The sequence below is a fragment of the Schistocerca serialis genome, chromosome 2, assembly GCF_023864345.2.
Source record: "Schistocerca serialis cubense isolate TAMUIC-IGC-003099 chromosome 2, iqSchSeri2.2, whole genome shotgun sequence".
Taxonomy (NCBI): domain Eukaryota; kingdom Metazoa; phylum Arthropoda; class Insecta; order Orthoptera; family Acrididae; genus Schistocerca; species Schistocerca serialis.
In genome coordinates this window covers 843468726-843483398 of record NC_064639.1, presented here as the reverse complement: position 1 = coordinate 843483398, position 14673 = coordinate 843468726, and positions in this window count along the sequence as shown.

Sequence of the window (14673 nt, the reverse complement as noted above, 5' to 3'; positions counted from 1 at the left end):
GAGTAGACTGGGTCCTCTGGTTCAATTGAACCGATCATTGACTCGAAATGGTAATGTTTGGCTACTTGCAGACATTTGCAGCAATTCATGGATTGCCGGCCGGAGTGGGCGAGCGGTTCTAGCCGCTTCAGTCTGGAACGGCGCGACCGCTACGGTCGCAGGTTCGTATCCTGCCTCAGGCATGGATGTGTGTGATGTCCTTAGGTTAGTTAGGTTTAAGTAGTTCTAAGTTCTAGGGGACTGATGACTTCAGCTGTTAAGTCCCATAGTGATCAGAGCCATTTGAACCATTTTTGAATTCATGGATTCCATGTTCACATAGAACGATGGCATTTTTGTGGATGACAATGCGCCATGTCACCGGGCCGTGATGGTTCGCGGTTGGTCACATTCTGGACAATTCGAGCGAATGATTTCGCCACCCAGATCGCCCAACGTGAATCCTATCGAACAATTATGAGACATAATTGAGAGATCGCTTCGTGACAAAATCCTACACTGGGGACACTTTCGCAATTTTTGACAGTAACAGAGGTAGCATGAATCAGTATTTCTGCAGGGGACTTCCAACGGTTTGTTGAGTCCATGCCACGTCGAGTTGCTGCAGTGTACCGGACAAAAGGACGACCGACCCCGTATTAAGAGGTACCTCACGACATTTGTTCCCTCAGTGCATATCAGATGAATTACGGTTTCGTTTGAAGCGTACTGACATCCGATAAAAAGGACTGTCACTGGTAGCTGTCTGACGTTCCACTATTTCAATGAGTCGCTCAAATGAGTATGGTACAATTGTTGTCCGTTCCCGCGACTTCTTTAAATTGCTCAGGCAAATGCCGGTATGGTTCCTTTCAAAGGGCACCGCCGACGTCCTTCCCCTTCCTTGACAAAATAAGAGCTTGTGCTCGGTCTCTAATCACCTGCACGTCGACGGAACATTAAACCCAATCTACCTTCCTTTTAGTTGTCGTCCGGCTGAATTTGATCGATTTGGTTATGGTGTCCGACTGATTTGTAGCGTAGCCAGTGGTTCAGGTTAGGATGAAAGGTGGTAATTTGGCGAAGCCAACGAATTTGAATGCCTAAGAAAGTTGTGGTCACAGACTGATCAGTAGCGTAGCCCAATGTTCACGTTCGCGCCATGTTTAGTCGGTTAATTTTCGACGAACGCCAGCTGTACCATATTCATTTCAGTTGCTCGTCTGTTTCACATCACGCGACTCCTGAGAGGACGTTAAATGTATCTATGGTATCCTACCACGTGGCATGATCTATTGCTCCGAAAATGAGAAAATTATTGAGTCTCTGCAGCGCTCATCCTTATGTCCCAGTTGACTCTCTGAACAACACAAATAAGAGACATATTGCGTTTCATACTTTTAAAGTATTCTAGTTCAACCAAACATAGGAGAGAAACACTAACAGATATTTTCGAATATTTTTACATGTCACAAAATGGTTCAAATGCCTCTGAGGACTATGGGACTTAACATCTGACGTCATCAGTCCCCCAGAAAACTTAGAACTACTTAAACCTAACAAACCTAACGACATCACACACATCCATGCCCGAGGCAGAATTCGAACCTGCGACCGTAGCGGTCGCGCGGTTCCAGACTGAAGCGCCTAGAACCGCTCTACCACACCGGCCGGTTTACATGCCATCTCCCATCATCCCAATCCCAACCCTTAGTGATGCCAGAGATGTCTTACAGTCAAGTAATTTTTGTCACATAGGAAGTGATACGTGTGCGAAGTTTGGTGAAAACTGCTTCAGGCGTTTCAGAGATATGCTGATGTCACTGTTTTTATCACCCCCCCCCCCCCCCTCCAGCACCCGCTATGGGTAAAATCTCATGGGGACTGTACCAGTGTGCCCAGCGACCCGGAAAACTATGGATTCGATACTAATATCGGTTTCTGACGAACACTTTTACATGTCATGGCTTCTTTTCCTGATTTCCAGCAGTAGTAGTAATTTATTAATAGCAAGGTATCTCTATACAAAAAATGGGGTACATATACACAAAACTTGGTTGTAAATGCCCCAGACTTCAACCTTTTCTCAACCACAGCCCCCACCCACATGGAAGAGAGATAGTTGTTAACCACACAGCGCTTCTTTCTGCATAGTAAGCGATATTCGTACTAAGTTCTGTTGTACTCGATCCGGTGTTTCAGGAGCATATATGGAACTTACTTAGAGACATGCACATACATACGTACGTACATACATGCAGGGATTTTTATTAATTTATATAGGGAGTGCTGAAAGTAATGCCTACGAATTTCTTACTCTGTCTTCAATATCAGTTGAGGTACTATGTCATTCATATTAACTAATTGGCTTCTCCGCTTCGCTGACGCAATTTGCAGCCCTCTACCGCTAGAGGGCTCCAAACTCGAGGGTGTAACGTGGCGTTGTGTAACGTAACTTTGTCGGTTCCTAAGTGACCCTCACAAAACTGAAAGCTCCAATTCGTAGAGTTCATCCACACATGGGACACTCTCTTCTTCGGCATGAGAAAGCCACAACAGACACGTGCGTCGCGATACCCGCAACAATGCGACGCCTTGCGTTCACTGTCATCGATAGTGGGTTGATGGTCTCGCCGTTGGGCGCCCATAAGACCCAAGTCCTCCATAGGTCGTCCTCCATTAAGTTCCAACTTGGCCCGATTCGATTTTCATCTTTTTCCAGAAACTGAAGAACGTGTGCGAGGACTTCACTTTGATCGTTATGAAGCGGTGCAAGCACAGGTGATTTCGTGGCTCCGTCAACAAAGTTGAACATTCTACAGTGACATCAACGAACTGGTCTCTCGCTGGAAGAAATGTGTTGGTCGTCAGGGGGACTATATCGATAAATGAATACAGTTTTTGCATAAAAAATTTTGAGATGTTACTTTTCATGACGGCCTCGTATTACACGTAGCTATTTCAAATGGTTTATATTTTTGAGGCTTTGTGACATCGTTAAATTGTCTCCACTAAACACTTCCATTGCTGAAGTTTTAAAGTAAATTTTATCTATGTAATAAATAATACTTCAAATACTGATTGGAGTCTTTCGTATCCCGCTTGGGATTTTTGAGTGGAAAAAAAAAGAAAAGTCACACATCTATGAATGCACTCGGTAGAAACAGTTTAGGAAGCACTCCCCGATTGGAGCACAGCGAATGGTATGAAATGCTAAAAATAAAAAAAAAGTCTCTATCGCGTTTTCAGATCTTTCATTTGTTAGCATTCGGTTTCGGCCTTTTCCTCAGATGTTAGCAATCGGTTTCGGCCCTTTGCTCATCATCTTCAGGTTTTTCACCGCCATTATGGCTGATGGTGGCGGTAAACGGAGTGAGATCCATAGAAGTACGGTTTAACATAGTAGAAAGTTGTGATGGTACAAGTGTGAAATGAATGTTCCAAATTTTATTCCATTGTTGTGTGTAGTAGTGTTGAATCAAAGATTTTTGTCTATTAGTCATTTACTTCAGTTCCTTTTTGTTGCGGAAAGAGCGTGTCGAAAAAGCTGAATTTACAGAAGAAATACAATATGATTTACGCAATAAAAGGGATCTAAAAGAAGTAGTGCAAGTAATAGTTTAGTTTAGTGGAAGCTCTGCAAGGACTGCCAGTGTTGCAAGCTGCGAACTGTGCTCCAGGAAAAAAAGACCAGAATTGTAAAACTAAATCCTAGAAGTGCTAGTCTTTTGTGTTTAGCGAACATGCAGTTATGAAAACGAGAAAAATGTACGTAAAACTTTCGTTGATTCTAACTGAAACGTGTTTAATCACCAATAGACACTACATTTGGAAAAAAAATATTTTAATAGTTTACAAAATTAGTAACAGACTTGAGGTAAGATATTTTCTTTTCATTACATTGTTACTGTACATGATTATTTAGTTTCAACTACTATGTTGTTGTACATAATTAGTTTTGTTTCCTCACATGTACTACACTAAAGAGCCAAAGAAACTGCACCTGCCTAATATCGAGTAGGGCCACCGCGAGCACGCAGAACTGGCTCAACACAATGTGTCATGGACTCGACTAATATCTGAGGTAGTGCTGGAGGAATCTGACATCATGGATCCTGCAGGGTTGCCCACAAATCCGTAAGAGTATGAAGGGGTGGAGATCTCTTCTGAACAGCAGATTGCAAGGCATCCCAGATATGCTAAATAATGTTCATGTCCGGGGAGTTTGGTGGCCAGCGGAAGTGTTTAATCTCAGAAGACTGTTTCTAAAGCCACTCTGTAGCAACTGTGGACGTGTGGGGTGTCGCATAGTCCAGCTGTAACTGCCCTGGTCCGTCGGAATGTACAATGGACATGAATGGATGCAGGTGATCAGACTGAATGCTTACGTACGAGTCACCTGTTAGAGTCGTATCTAGACGTATCATGGGTCCCATATCACACCAGCTGCACCCCCCCCCCCCCCCCAGACAATTACAGATCCTCCACCAGCTTGAACAGCCCCTGCTCACATGGATTCATTAGGCTGTCTCCATACCCGATCGACACAATTTGAAACGAGACTCGTCCGACCAGGAAACATGTTTTCAGTCATGAAAAGCCCAATATCTATGTTGACGAGCCCAGGAGAGGCGTAACGCTTTGTGTTGTGCAGTCGTCAAGGGTACACGAGTGGGCCTTCAGCTCCGAAAGCCCGTATCGACGACTTTTTATTGAATGGTTCGCACGCTGACACTTGTTGATTGCTCAGCATTGAAATCTGCAGCAATTTGCGGAAGGGTTGCAAAATGGTTCAAATGGCTCTGAGCACTATGGGACTTAACTTTTGAGGTCATCAGTCCCCTAGAACTTAGAACTACTTAAATCTAAGTAACCTAAGGACATCACACACTTCCATGCCCGAGGCAGGATTCGAACCTAAGACCGTAGCGGTCGCGCGGTTTCAGACTGTAGCCACTCTGGCCGGCGGAAGGGTTGCACTTCTGTCACGATGAACGATTCTCTTCAGTCGTCGTTGGCACCGTTCTTGTAGGATCTTTTTCCGGTTTGCAGCGATATCGGCGATTTGATGTTTTTCTGGATTCCTAATATCCACGGTATACTCGTGAAATGGTCGTACCGGGAAAGTCGCAACTTCACCGCTACCTTGGAGATGCTGTGTTCCATCGCTCGTGCACCGACTGAAACGCCACGTTCATAGTCAGTTAAATCTTGATACCTTTGATATTGTAGCAGCAGTAACCGATCTAACAACTGCGCAAGACACTTCTTTCTTATACAGGGTGTTACAAAAAGGTACGGCCAAACTTTCAGGAAACATTCCTCACACACAAATAAAGAAAAGGTGTTATGTGGACATGTGTCCGGAAACGCTTAATTTCCATGTTATAGCTCATTTTAGTTTCGTCAATATGTACTGTACTTCCTCGATTCACCGCCAGTTGGCCCAATTGAAGGAAGGTAATGTTGACTTCGGTGCTTGTGTTGACATGCGACTCATTGCTCTACAGTACAAGCATCAAGCACATCAGTACGTAGCATCAACAGGTTAGTGTTCATCACGAACGTGGTTTTGCAGTCAGTGCAATGTTTACAAATGCGGAGTTGGCAGATGCCCATTTGATGTATGGATTAGCACGGGGCAATAGCCGTGGCGCGGTACGTTTGTATCGAGACAGATTTCCAGAACGAAGGTGCCCCGACAGGAAGACGTTCGAAGCAATTGATCGGCGTCTTACGGAGCACGGAACATTCCAGCCTATGACTCGCGACTGGGGAAGACCTAGAACGACGAGGACACCTGTAATGGACGAGGCAATTCTTCGTGCAGTTGACGATAACCCTAATGTCAGCGTCAGAGAAGTTGCTGCTGTACAAGGTAACGTTGACCGCGTCACTGTAAGGAGAGTGCTACGGAAGAACCAGTTGTTTCCGTACCATGTATAGCGTGTTCAGGCACTATCAGCAGCTGATTGGCCTCCACGGGTACACTTCTGCGAATGGTTCATCCAACAATGTGTCAATCCTCATTTCAGTGCAAATATTCTCTTCACGGATGAGGCTTCATTCCAACGTGATCAAATTGTAAATTTTCACAATCAACATGTGTGGGCTGACGAGAATCCGCACGCAATTGTGCAATCACGTCATCAACACAGATTTTCTGTGAACGTTTGGGCAGGCATTGTTAGTGATGTCTTGACTGGGCCCCATGTTCTTCCACCTACGCTCAATGGAGCACGTTATCATGATTTCGTACGGGATACTCTACCTGTGCTGCTAGAACATGTGCCTTTACAAGTACGACACAACATGTGGTTCATGCACGATGGAGCTCCTGCACATTTCAGTCGAAGTGTGCGTACGCTTCTCAACAACAGATTCGGTGACCGATGGATTGGTAGAGGCGGACCAATTCCATGGCCTCCACGCTCTGCTGACCTGAACCCTCTTGACTTTCATTTATGTGGGCATTTGAAAGCCCTTGTCTACGCAACCCCGGTACCAAATGTAGAGACTCCTCGTGCTCGTATTGTGGACGGCTGTGATACAATACGCCATTCTCCAGGGCTGCATCAGCGCATCAGGGATTCCATGCGACGGAGGGTGGATGCATGTATCCTCGCTAACGGAGGACATTTTGAACATTTGCCGTAACAAAGTGTTTGAAGTCACGCTGGTACGTTCTGTTGCTGTGTGTTTCCATTCCATGATTAATGTGATTTGAAGAGAAGTAATAAAATGAGCTCTAACATGGAAAGTAAGCGTTTCCGGACACATGTCCGCATAACATATTTTCTTTCTTTGTGTGTGAGGAATCTTTCCTGAAAGTTTGGCCGTACCTTTTTGTAACACCCTGTATAGGCGTTGCCGACCGGAGCGCCGTATTCTGTGCGTTTACATATCTCTGTATTTGAATACGCATGCCTATACAAGTTTCCTTGGCGCTTCAGTGTATGTCTAACAATAGACTGTTCTTTGGATATTGTGGCATTTCCCTTGGTATATCATGTTGTTTCTGTAGCTTGTTATGCAGTAGGTTGACCCCAAGATATTTCCGCACATATAATACAAATAATGGGTCACGTATGCTCAAAACCTGATTGCAATTGCCTCAGACATTGCTGAATTATACTTCTGTGACATCCTTTTTCCAGCGACAACACCAGCCATATGGAAGGTAGATGGTTGTTAATCATGCAGTGCTTCTTTGCAAATATTGGTGGATGTGTAGCCTACAAGGTGTCTTTGAAATCGATCCTGTTGTATAGGAGGAGATGTAGAACCATACATACATACATACATACAGTTGTTGTTGTTGTGGTCTTCAGTCCTGAGACTGGTTTCGTGCAGCTCTCCATGCTACTCTATCCTGTGCAACAGAGATTGTCATAAATCTACGAGGGCAGTTCAATAAGTAATGCAACACATTTTTTTTCTCGACCAATTTTGGTTGAAAAAACCGGAAATTTCTTGTGGAATATTTTCAAACATTCCCGCTTCGTCTCGTATAGTTTCATTGACTTCCGACAGGTGGTAGGGCTGTACGGAGCTGTTAAAATGGCGTCTGTAACGGATGTGCGTTGCAAACAACGGGCAGTGATCGAGTTTCTTTTGACGGAAAACCAGGGCACCTCAGATATTCATAGGCGCTTGCAGAATGTCTACGGTGATCTGGCAGTGGACAAAAGCATGGTGAGTCGTTGGGCAAAGCGTGTGTCATCATCGCCGCAAGGTCAAGCAAGACTGTCTGATCTCCCGCGTGCGGACAGGCCGTGCACAGCAGTGACTCCTGCAATGGCGGAGCGTGCGAACACACTCGTTCGAGATGATCGACGGATCACCATCAAACAACTCAGTGCTCAACTTGACATCTCTGTTGGTAGTGCTGTCACAATTGTTTACCAGTTGGGATATTCAAAGGTTTGTTCCCGTTGGGTCCCTCGTTGTCTAACCGAACACCATAAAGAGCAAAGGAGAACCATCTGTGCGGAATTGCTTGCTCGTCATGTGGCTGAGGGTGACAGTTTCTTGTCAAAGATTGTTACAGGCGATGAAACATGGGTTCATCACTTCGAACCTGAAACAAAACGGCAATCAATGGAGTGGCGCCACACCCACTCCCCTACCAAGAAAAAGTTTAAAGCCATACCGTCAGCCGGTAAAGTCATGGTTACAGTCTTCTGGGACGCTGAAGGGGTTATTCTGTTCGATGTCCTTCCCCATGGTCAAACGATCAACTCTGAAGTGTATTGTGCTACTCTTCAGAAATTGAAGAAACGACTTTAGGGTGTTCGTAGGCACAAAAATCTGAACGAACTTCTCCTTCTTCATGACAACGCAAGACCTCACACAAGTCTTCGCACCCGAGAGGAGCTCACAAAACTTCAGTGGACTGTTCTTCCTCATGCACCCTACAGCCCCGATCTCGCACCGTCGGATTTCCATATGTTTGGCCCTATGAAGGACGCAATCCGTGGGAGGCACTACGCGGATGATGAAGAAGTTATTGATGCAGTACGACGTTGGCTCCGACATCGACCAGTGGAATGGTACCGTGCAGGCATACAGGCCCTCATTTCAAGGTGGCGTAAGGCCGTAGCATTGAATGGAGATTACGTTGAAAAATAGTGTTATGTAGCTAAAAGATTGGGGAATAACCTGGTGTATTTCAATGTTGAATAAAACAACCCCTGTTTCAGAAAAAAAATGTGTTGCATTACTTATTGAACTGCCCTCGTATATAGATGAACATAATTATAATAAATTAGCTTCCAGTGCAGGCCTCAATTAAATCCACCACGAAAGACTTTTAAGAAAGACATTGAACCTTAAAGTTTTGAACTGTTGGAGATGATGGGCATTTCTAATGCGAGGGTCCTGTTAGTTTCACAGTGCACTGAGCAGCACCGCCTTGCTATCGACTGCGCCCTCGTGCTTGTTTCGAGGTGCGCCCCGCTTCTACCGGAGGCTGTGCACGCCTCGCGACTATCGATTACGAGGTCCGATCGCCATCGCTGCGAAACCCCGTTACCGGCCGCCCCGAAACCAGACAATGGCCCTCCAGTAACTGCCAAAGTTGGGGCGGCGCGGCCTGCCGGCGTGTACACAGCTCCCTGGCGCAACGGTTGTCCGGACTCGAGAGGATGGCAGACGCGGCAGAAAAACGCGACGCCACGGTCGGGTACTCACGACGACAAACAAGGACAGGCCATCGGAGCAGAAGTACCACGCCCAGCAGTATCCGAGTGCAGAGAATCCACTCTGTAGGACGCGTCGGTCATGTGCTGTGGCGAGGTCGTAGTACGAGTGCTGCGTGGAACACTGCCAGCGCTACTGCCGATAAAAGAAGATTGCCAGGCAAGACGCGACGATGTAAATCGATACACATCGACGAGGGCACTGAATAAAATTCCTAAGTAACTGGTTACAAAAAGGAGCCCTTAGAGGAAAACACTGTGGAATTGGGAAGAAAAGAAGAAAAGATGGATGGACGCGAGCTTGAGTATTACATTTCCAGAATTACGACAGTATGTGAGTCAGCATGCGTCACTGCTCTGCACTGTCAATCTAATCGTACTTGCCTACAAATTCGTAGTAAGCAGGCCAAATGGAAAGAACAAACGAAGTCTAGCGGTAGTTAAGCCAGTGGCATCGCATTCCAGAGGACGGCAGTTCAAACCCCATTCGGCCATCAAAGTTAGGTTCGCTTGGTCTCATCGGCTCCAATTATCCAAATTTTGAGATCATTTCGTTCAGAAGTACGGTGTCAGTCCCCTCCCTAAACACTCTTGATCCGACTTTTTTTCTCCGTCTCTAATGACCTCGTCGTCGACGGGACGTTATATCCTAATCTCTATTTCAAACGGAAGACACGATTTGGAAAAAAAAAGTATATTTCTGTGACTGGAAGCTCAATGTAGACATGAGTAAATGTAATGTGATGCCTGTAAAAACACGAGTCTACTCCAAGTTGATTATAGTTCTGGCAATAAATCGTTCTGTCATCGATATACACGAAACAAATTCGCCACGACCGTTGAAAGATACAGGAGTTGGCCCGAAAAATGGTAACTCACGAAAAATGCATGTCTCACATAAATGCAGAACATAGCCAAACCTCCAGATTGTGCTGTTGTATTTGACCACAGACAGAAACTGTGATCTGTCCTCAATACGTTGCAAGTGTCAGTAGTAGTAAAACAGTGTTCTGCCTAATTGTGATTGCATTATGCCGGAAGTAAGTGAATTATAACGTAGGCAAATTGTTGGTGCTATTATGGTTGGTGGGTGCTTCTTTAACCAAGGTAGCCGAAATGTGTGTTGAGCGATCTTGACAGATGGTCATTGAAGAGGATCCTGACAAAGAATAAGAGGATGACAGCTGCGAAAGTCATTGCAAAGCTGAATGTCGCATTCGCATCGAAACAACACTAAGAGATGTCGGTAAGCAGGGAACTGCAGAGCGAACTGGAATTCCAAAACCACTGGCCAATGATGCAAATGCCGGTAAAAGGAAAACGTACTACCGAAATCATAAGACCACGACTATAGAACAATGGAAGAATGTCATTTGGTCGGATGAGTCTTGTTTCATACTGTTTACAACTTCAGAGTTTATATGCCAAGAGTGAAACATGGTGGGAGTTCGCTGACGATTTGGGCAGCCTCATGAAATGGTTACGTGCACGAAACTTAAAAATAATTTTAGTTACTCTCGTGATTATTAAGAAAACATACTGAAATCCTTTGTCAAAAATAAATTTTAAATGAAAAAAATTCTAGCGCATCTAGCTGCGGCGTCAGGAGTCCACAAGTACAGGAATCCTGAGCAGATTCGACAGTTTGTAAATTTACATGTCTGTGTACCCTCGTCTATTGAAGGGACGGAGTTTTTTAATTGGAATCTCTAACTGAATAGATTAATTTGACTCTGTAATGTTTGTTACAAGTAAATCATCAACCAGCATATCAGTGACAAAGAAATTCACTTAAATATGAAATTATAGAATGATTTCATTGAACTCAGTTTATTATATGTTCTTAATCAAATTCACAAAAAATGGATTTAACAGTCACTGAAATCAATAAGCTAATGAAACTTTCTGGCAGATTAAAACTGTGTGCCGAACTGGAATTCTGGACCTCTGCAAAGGTCCCGAGTTCGAGTCACGGTCCGGCACACAGTTCTAATCTGCCAGGCAGTTTCATATCAGCACACGCTCAGCTGTAGAGTGAAAATTTCATTCTGGAGTAAACTAATGTCTTGGAAAACTTACATCGAAAATCTGGAAATATCTTTTAAGAGAACGCGTAACTGGACAAAACATTTCTATTAACGGGAGTCATTCCATGATTGACATGGTTTAGAGCATAGAACATGTTAGAAAAAGATGTATGTACATCCAATACCGGACTTTAAAACATGTTGCATTTGTCAATGCAAATAAATCTTCGAAATGAAGACCGGAATTACTGAACAAAAAGCTTCGCCTTCACCTACAGTTCGCTTCGCTTCTATGGCCGGATCTTGAGTGATGGCTGAAGTTGTTGCAAAATCAGTAACTGTCTCTGTGCCAAAAACTTCACTCTGTCTGCATATAAGTTCAACTCTAGAGGATGAAAGTTTCTTGTAACTCCTTCCTTCTGCCTGCCTTCGTGCGCTGGCCGACATGGTAGAACCTCTGTAAACGGATTCACTCTTTACTTCCACTTTCAAGTTATTTATGTGAACCAATAATGGCTATCTTTACACTTCTTTAAACATTCAGTTTGGCAGCACCTGGACGAATGTCGGCGTCTCACGCACTACGAAGAAGTCCTAAACTTTTTATTTTCCATTGCACTTGCTGAGATGTTATGTTAACAGCCCGTGTCTTTGAGCTGCAACGCCGGCAGTGTTCGGCTATTGCTGCGGTTGCGAGCGTCATTTTCTTTTGTTGTACTACTGAGAAAATGGCATCAGCTGACGTCATGATAACAGCTGTTCCTACTCTACTTCCTTTATGGGAACACAGAGACCACAGAGAAAACAATCATCACAACTCGTTTTGGACAAGTTATCTCAGGAGACGGCCAATGATCCTGTCACAGTGGTAACACGGTTTCCTATCACATCACCGATGTTGGACTTGGCTACCATGTGTATGGGTGACCGTCCGGTCTGCCGAGTGCTGCTGGCAAGCGGGGTGCACTCAACCCTTGTGAGGCAAACAGAGGAGGTAAGTGACTGAGACATAGCGGCTCTGATGACGAAAACTTACAACGGCCAAGAGATCGCTGTGCCGACCACATGAGCTTCTATATCCGATTCCAGTAACACCAATAGGCTAGGTATAACACGGCAGTCATGCTTCGGAGGCCTATCGAAACGGAGTTTAGTTTAGTTTTTATATGATGAGGTGGCTGCAGTATTACAGACTACAAGTACACAGTACATTTCCTTAATATATTATTTCTTTCATGCTATTAAAGCGAGAGGCGCTAATAAAGTTGAAGTAGCATAACTAACAGATATATGAAAATAATTTTTTTACTGTTGGAGAAAAGTTCACAGACCGTCTCTGATTTGCGCAGCTTCATTTGATGCGCTGTTAATGTTTCGTCTTGTCTGACAAGATCCTCGTATGGAATACGCGATTTCTACTATATGTTGCTCATCGATACTCAAGGTTCCTTCTAGGTCAATGACGATGTTGACAGAACACATCTAGTTTTCCAAGATCGTCAGCACAGTGTGGTGAAGTTTCTATTGGCTGTCAAAATAAGCTCCACTTGCGCTCATTATTCCAGAAACACATTTATTTAATCGACGTGATCCAGAAAGGCGTCTGTTGAAATTTTTTTTCTCTGTAAGATTTAATAAATGCCTCAACAATGGATATTCTTCATCTCCAATGAATACAAAAGGCTATACAGCTGATTTCTTTGGTAGTGGACAGTCCGGTGGAATATTAGACTTCCCTTGTTGCGTCAAGCGAAATACACGAGAACAATGAATGTACCACAGTCTATTTGCTTCCCACAACTCTCAAAATTTTATCAAGGTCTGACAATATTTGTGCAGCTTTTCTAGAACGTACTTCATCATAGACAACTGCATAATGCACATAAAGTTTGAGTTTACTATTTGCTTTGTCCGCAAGGTCGTTAATATACAACATGAATAACACAAGCCTTAATACACTTCCCTGGAGCACGCTTGAAGTTGCTTCTAACACCATCGATGACTCTCCATCCAAGGTAACATGCTGCGTCCTTCCCATCAGGAAAACGCATTCGGGAGGACGACGGTTCAAACCCGTCTCCGGTCATCCTAACTTAGGTTTTCTGTGATTTCCCTAAATCGTTATTGGCAAATGCCGGGATGGTTCCTTTGAAAGGGCACGGCCAATTTCCTTCCCCATCCTTCCCTAATCCGAGCTTGTGCTCCGTCTCTAATGACCTCGTTGTCGACGGGACGTTAAACACTAACTTCCTCCTCCTCCGTCAGGAAAACCTAAATCCAGTCAGAAATCATGCTTGATACTCCATATGATCGGACTTTCGGTAATAAGCATAAGAGTGATGCTGAGTCAGATGCCTTTTGTCGGACAACATATGCTGCATCTTCCTGACTGCTTTGATCCATGGCTTTCAGTGTGTCACGTGACAAAAGCGGGAGTTGGGTTTCACATGAATAATGTTTTCGGCATCCATACCAGATGGTTTGGAGAAAGTAATTCAGTTCGTAGGACACGCCATTATCTAATAAAATCAAGTTAAATTAGTCGACAGTTACATTTTACCTTCAAACAAATTGAATGCAAACTTTCATTAATAATCAAAAACGTACGGTTTTCTGACATATTTCATGCCGAAGTATCTTGTCTGAATATTGATAGAAGTGTTTCTGCGAGACCATGCATATGCTGTAAATCTGAAGTTAAATATAGAATGGTTCGGCAGACTTTCAGGCCTCATATATGTTCTCCTACAAGAAACTTGGCTACGTTTATTATCGTCTCAGGCATCACGACGCTGTAGGGATTACATCAGGCAAAACCGCAGGCTAGGCCTTAATTGCTCTCATTTCATCCCTAATAAAGACTTGCGGCGATTGCTACATTTGACGCTGTAATAAGTGAATGTCTGCTGTCTCCCGACGTGTATTACAGCCGCCGTGTGCAATGACGTAATGATTTTATTCGGAACACATCTCCAGACTGGTCTCCACAATAGCTGCTCATAATGAAAGCTGCTTTAAGGCCATGAGAGATGCAGCGAACCCTGTCACTGTCCTCGGTTCCAGAAAATCATACGATTTGGCAGGCGTCATGAGAGGAATGTGGGTGGACAACGATTTTTACGGCAACCCTATCGAAGTGCGCTTCTTGCGGTCGTCAGTACGAAGACTGGTTTGATACAACTCCCCATGCTACTACACTGTTCAGTCCGATTAAAGTGGCCGCCTATCAAAAGCTTAAATAACAACCTTCTGCAACGTGGGCCGAGCTGTGCCAGGTTTCTCATGTGAGGATCCAGTGCCGAAGCAGACCGATCGAGGTGGTCCCATAGAATCTCGATTGGGTTCAAGTTTGGTGGCCATGGCTGTACGGTAGACCAGTCACGTACACTGCGAGCTGTGTGACACGCTGCATCGTCCAGCTGGTAGATGCCACTATGTCGAGGAAAAATCAAACTGCATGGTGGTGT